Source organism: Schistocerca americana, chromosome 4 (genome assembly GCF_021461395.2).
Source record: "Schistocerca americana isolate TAMUIC-IGC-003095 chromosome 4, iqSchAmer2.1, whole genome shotgun sequence".
NCBI classification, from domain to species: Eukaryota; Metazoa; Arthropoda; class Insecta; order Orthoptera; family Acrididae; genus Schistocerca; species Schistocerca americana.
Genome location: NC_060122.1, coordinates 843,249,788 through 843,256,275, shown reverse-complemented (window position 1 = coordinate 843,256,275; position 6,488 = coordinate 843,249,788). Strand labels below are relative to the sequence as shown.

The following is a 6,488-nucleotide window of genomic DNA, read 5'->3' as shown; positions in this document are numbered from 1 at the left end:
GTGCCCCTTGATGTACCGAACAATGAGTCCCGTCTGTCGATCATTGTGATTTTTTGCCCTTTCATTGTCAAGCGAATCTTTAAATTCTTTCCGCACGATACTGTAATGTCGGTTCACAGCAAATTCGTAATACCCATCGATTCTGCGAATACGTAAAAGATACTGAGAATTCTCATCCCTCTCTTTCATCGAACTAAAGAAAGTTGTGCTGACCGAGCGAGGCGGCTCGGTAGTTAGCACAGTGGGCTCGCATTCGGGAAGACGACGGTTCACGTCTGGCAAAACTGAAGTTGTCCGTGATCTCACTAAACTCTCCATCCGGACAGGCCAGGAAGGCTCAACGGTACCGACCGGCCGCCGTGTCATCCTCAGCCCACAGGCGTCACTGGATTCGGATATGGGGGAGCATGTGGTCAGCACACCGCTCTCAAATGGTTCAAATGACTCTGAGCACTATGAGACAACATCTGAGGTCATCAATCCCATAGAACGTAGAGCTACTTAACTAACCTAAGGACATCACGCACACATCCATGCCCGAGGCAGGATTCGAACCTGCGACCGTAGCAGCAGCGCGGTTCCGGACTGAAGCACCTAGAACCGCTCGACACCGCTCTCCTTGCCGTATGTCAGTTTACGAGAACGGAGCCGTTACTTCTCAATCTAGCAGCTCCTCAGTTTGCCTCACAAGGGCTGAGTGAACCCCGCTTGCCAACAGCGCTCGGCAGCCCTGATGGTCACCCATCCAAGTGCTAGTCCAGTCCGACAGCGCTTAACTTTGGTGATCCGACGGGAACCGGCGTTACCACTGCAGCAAGACCGTTGGCGATCTCATCAAATCGCTTCAGGCAATTTCCGGGATGGTTCCTTTGGAAGGGCGCATCCGACTTCCTTCCCTGTCCTTCCCTCATCCGATGAGACCGATGACCTCGCTGTTTGGTGTTTGGTCGTCGTCGTCGTCCCCCCCCCCCCCCCCCCCCACCACCACCAAATCAACCAACCAACCAGTTGTGCTGACCGAAAAATACCACACAGCGATAGCTAATGAAAAGTTCCTTTTTTACCGAGAACCTTTGAGAAGGACTGAGCAAATCCATTGCCGGCAGAGGCTTGGCCTGCACGAAGCCGGAACGCCAGGCTCTCGTGTGGTTTGGCTACGACGCGGCCGACCCTGTCCCAACTCATCCCAAACGCGTTCCGTTGGTTTCAGACTGGGTATCTGGCCAGGCCAGTCTCTTCAGGAAAGTTACTGCCCCAATCCACTGCCTCACAGATGTTCCTTTATGACAGGCTGCTTTATCATGCTGGAACAAACAGTCATGCTCTCCAAACTGTTCCTCCACCGTACGCAGTACAGAGTGTTGTCCTACGCTTCCGTCTTCAGTGGTTTCCTTATCATAATAAGCGGACCATGTTCTAACCACGAATACCACCTCTCCATACATCACTGTTGGCACTAAAAATCATGGCAGATAACGCTCTCCAGGGATTCGCCAAACCTGAACCCACCCACCACATTCTACAGCGTGAATCATCACTCTAAATCACTCATTTCCAGCGGTCCACTTGTAATTTTTCCTCCTATCTATATAATTATGTAGTTATATACACTCCTGGAAATTGAAATAAGAACACCGTGAATTCATTGTCCCAGGAAGGGGAAACTTTATTGACACATTCCTGGGGTCAGATACATCACATGATCACACTGACAGAACCACAGGCACATAGACACAGGCAACAGAGCATGCACAATGTCGGCACTAGTACAGTGTATATCCACCTTTCGCAGCAATGCAGGCTGCTATTCTCCCATGGAGACGATCGTAGAGATGCTGGATGTAGTCCTGTGGAACGGCTTGCCATGCCATTTCCACCTGGCGCCTCAGTTGGACCAGCGTTCGTGCTGGACGTGCACACCGCGTGAGACGACGCTTCATCCAGTTCCAAACATGCTCAATGGGGAACAGATCCGGAGATCTTGCTGGCCAGGGTAGTTGACTTACACCTTCTAGAGCACGTTGGGTGGCACGGGATACATGCGGACGTGCATTGTCCTGTTGGAACAGCAAGTTCCCTTGCCGGTCTAGGAATGGTAGAACGATGGGTTCGATGACGGTTTGGATGTACCGTGCACTATTCAGTGTCCCCTCGACGATCACCAGTGGTGTAGGCCAGTGTAGGAGATCGCTCCCCACACCATGATGCCGGGTGTTGGCCCTGTGTGCCTCGGTCGTATGCAGTCCTGATTGTGGCGCTCACCTGCACGGCGCCAAACACGCATACGACCATCATTGGCACCAAGGCAGAAGCGTCTCTCATCGCTGAAGACGACACGTCTCCATTCGTCCCTCCATTCACGCCTGTCGCGACACCACTGGAGGCGGGCTGCACGATGTTGGGGCGTGAGCGGAAGACGGCCTAACGGTGTGCGGGACCGTAGCCCAGCTTCATGGAGACGGTTGCGAATGGTCCTCGCCGATACCCCAGGAGCAACAGTGTCCCTAATTTGCTGGGAAGTGGCGGTGCGGTCCCCTACGGCACTGCGTAGGATCGTACGGTCTCGGCGTGCATCCGTGCGTCGCTGCGGTCCGGTCCCAGGTCGACGGGCACGTGCACCTTCCGCCGACCACTGGCGACAACATCGATGTACTGTGGAGACCTCACGCCCCACGTGTTGAGCAATTCGGCGGTACGTCCACCCGGCCTCCCGCATGCCCACTATACGCCCTCGCTCAAAGTCCGTCAACTGCACATACGGTTCACGTCCACGCTGTCGCGGCATGCTACCAGTGTTAAAGACTGCGATGGAGCTCCGTATGCCACGGCAAACTGGCTGACACTGACGGCGGCGGTGCACAAATGCTGCGCAGCTAGCGCCATTCGACGGCCAACACCGCGGTTCCTGGTGTGTCCGCTGTGCCGTGCGTGTGATCATTGCTTGTACAGCCCTCTCGCAGTGTCCGGAGCAAGTATGGTGGGTCTGACACACCGGTGTCAATGTGTTCTTTTTTCCATTTCCAGGAGTGTAGTTCTCAATTCGTTCGAGCAATCAATCATTCATAATAGGAAGCACAGTCATAACTCAGTCACTCAAAATGATTGAGAAATTTTACTTGTCAGAATGAAATCAGGCGATGATTCTTCTTCTCTGCAGGCTCGTGCTTTGCGGCAGTCTGCTAATCTGTACAAATAAAATGCCTCGTAATTTTGGGAGCGTTGTATAATCAGTCGGGAAACCTCAGATCAAGCGGATATTTGGCTTCGACGAAGTTTAACCTTCCGAAGAAGTAACGGTGCTCTTGGATTATTAAATGCAGGTTCGTATCCAGTCTTTCGGAAGTTCCCTTCTGATTAACCACTACGCAATATATCGATGAATATCATTATTTCTCAAATGTCAAATACACACCTTTTGTATGAAGGAGCCATATATATATATATATATATATATATATATATATATATATATCCCTTTTAATCGTACAATTTCGTATCAGTTACCTTTTGTCATAAATCTCAACATTCAGATTACAATTCTTCAAACAAAGCTCAGGCTAATCGGCACGAAGACATTCTCGGAAGCTTTTTTCTAACAACCACCAGAGAGAATACTACAAAGAATAATTATGCGCTCATGGCATAGCTATTGTATGAAACTGCTTTGCGCATGGATTCTGCGAGTATGAAGATAGAAAATTAGTAAACGTCATTCAAGGGTAGAATTGTATCAGAATAATTTCTCGAATATAAAGAGATATTACACACTGTCCAGTGGTGTCGAACTTTACGCCTCTCTAGGCATTGCCTGCATAAACGGGTGGCTCATGACAAGATACTCGACCGTTCTGACTCAGTCTTTTAACTCCCAACGCACAGCCACTGTGCGAGGTCCACTGGTTGTAGCATTTGCTAACACTCATTCATTCTGCTGATGCCATGCGATTTCTTACTGCCAACCTCCACAATGCTCGATTTTCTCTGGTATCGGTTCAGCTCGATTTAACTGCGGTTCTTCCTTCGAGTTCCCAGTTCACAATGACGTTACCAACAGCCGACTTGGGCAGTCTTAGAAGCTTTGGAAAACCCCTGTTGGATTTTTTACTCAATGACTATTCCACGTCCAAGGTCACTGAGTTATGCTGTCCACCCACTCTGCTGACGCTGCTTCTCTAGTGATGACACAATAGTCACGGCCTCTTTTGCGCACTGGCGCGTACGCCTCCCTTAACCTACTAGTAAATTCCGCACTACACTGAGGCATCCAAGCACTTCTGATCAGCATTTGTATCGTACTCCATCATTTGATTCTGAAAAAGGGCAAACTAAGCACTGTCTGTCAGTCATTGCACTTTTTCCGCACAGTTGCTCTGCTTATTAGAGACTGCATGGACAGACGGATGTCGCCAGCAAACTCCCACACTCTCATACTTACTACGAGTAAATCTAACAAACGAGGAAAACTCATTCAGTTGACGTGTCTCAGGGCACGCTGGATCGACGTTCGGTGCAACTTTCCTGTTATACGACGTAATTGGGTGGTGAAGAGGGGGTAATTTCCACTTCCGTGACTACTCAGGTATTAGCAGCGAGAGACTCGCGCAAAACAGTGGCATAATTAGCATCGGCTCTAAATTAATGAGTTAATGAGGTACACTTCAGTTCAACAACACTTAGGACAAGAACATCTAGGTGGGGACGGGGGGTGGGGGGCGCGCTCGAAATTAAATGGCATTCAGAACTAAAACCCACTCGCTCCTTCAATAAGCTGTATATTAACCGTTGGACTTCTTTTTCTTATTGGCATAAGTCTGAAAAGACACTCTGGTTTGCACCAAGTTTCGTTTCGAGGAGTGTTTAGCAAACGTTAATTTCAAAACGTCCTCAAGCACGTTGAAAGCTTGGATCTCTTAAGAACCCTTCTTAATATCCCCCTGGCTCTGTTAAGGGAATGGTTAGTCTTCTCTGACGAGCTTCACTGCTTCAAAGTAATGTTCTGCCCTGTTAAAACTTAATATCGTACTGAGAAAGACATTAAAACTTATCACACATTGACAATATGTGTATGACTCGCAAGGTACGTATTTTCACGCCATGTAAGGTAATCTAACCCTGCGGTTCACTCACAAATGCAGTACAGCTTTCACAAAGAGAAATGACTGTGGAGACCGCTTTAAAAGGATTATTCTTCAGAAGAATTGTTCAGCATTGCAGCCGTAGAATTTCGACCTGCCATAAAAGACAAATCTGGAATTAGTAGAATTATTTCACATTTCAAGCGGTCCCAAAAACGTTACAAAGCAACTACCTGCGTCAATAAGATACAATTACAGAAGCAAACTGTTAACTGTTCTTTCAATGTATAAATGGGCTGCTTGATATACAAACGAATAGTTGTGATCAATCTTTGCAGCACTAAGACGATCCGAAATTTCTCTCTAAATTTTATCGGACGCGTAAACGAAATTTTCCTAGAGAATAAATTGCACTAACTTAGAGCAAATTTCAGCTTGGTTGTGCATGAGTCTATATACACCTACTTGAAGTTGACGCATATAATTCCGTGCGACAGGTGGTAGCCGTTTGTAAACGATATCCAAATCAAATAAATTTTTAAAATTGATCTACAATTTCTAACAGAGGAATTAAGAGGCTGTAGCGAGCGTTGGAAGGCTTAGTATGTCGAGATGATCTTACCACATGATACAAGGTCCATCGACGTTTGCATCTAATTCGAAACTTTAAGAAACTGCTACTTTTCCACCAAGCCTTAAAATGTATTCACAATGGACATTTGAATAGTGTGATTGAAACAGAAATCATTGTGCTAGTTTTCCAACACGAACTTCTCTCTATTCCAGAAGATCCTTTTTAACTACTGTAATATGCACTTCCTTAGCACGTCGTATTACTACGCTATATCTTTAGGATGCTTTCGTTTCCGTAAAAAATGCCCGAGTTGTATATGCGTACGACTCATTCGTCGTCATCGGAAAAGACGACTTTCGTAAGTTATAAACCGAATGTCGTTGTTGTACGTGTAGCGTAGGTCGTTGGCAGTTTTATTTTACTGGGCACTGTTTTGGACGTTATTATTGTAACTGTGTACTCTAAATGATCTCATACATACCTTTTCAAGATCTTCCAGATCTTCTCTTTTAATCCTAAGAAACCAACATCAAGTTGCTACAGTTCAGTTTGAAAAAAAGGAAAGTTTATATCGATGTATCTGTAATTACGAGGGCGTGCTGAAAAGTAATGCCTCCAAAATTTGTGAATAAAACAGTGACCCGTATATAGAACAAATTTCCTTTATTTGGTAGGCAGCACATTGTGCTCATGTGGTAGCGATCTAGATGCTTGTAAACCTTCTTTTTATTCCATGATTACCGGTTTCGGTGAAACTAAAGCCACCATCATTGCATCTAGGGAGGACAAGAAACACGGTGTGTGCATTTGATATGACCGGAAAAATCTGCACTTATACA

At 46.8% G+C, this 6,488-nt stretch overlaps 1 pseudogene; it reads right to left on the bottom strand.

Moving 5' to 3' along the window:
* Positions 1–709: 709 nt before the first annotated feature.
* On the bottom strand, positions 710–827 carry LOC124614274 (annotated as a pseudogene).
* Positions 828–6,488: the final 5,661 nt, after the last annotated feature.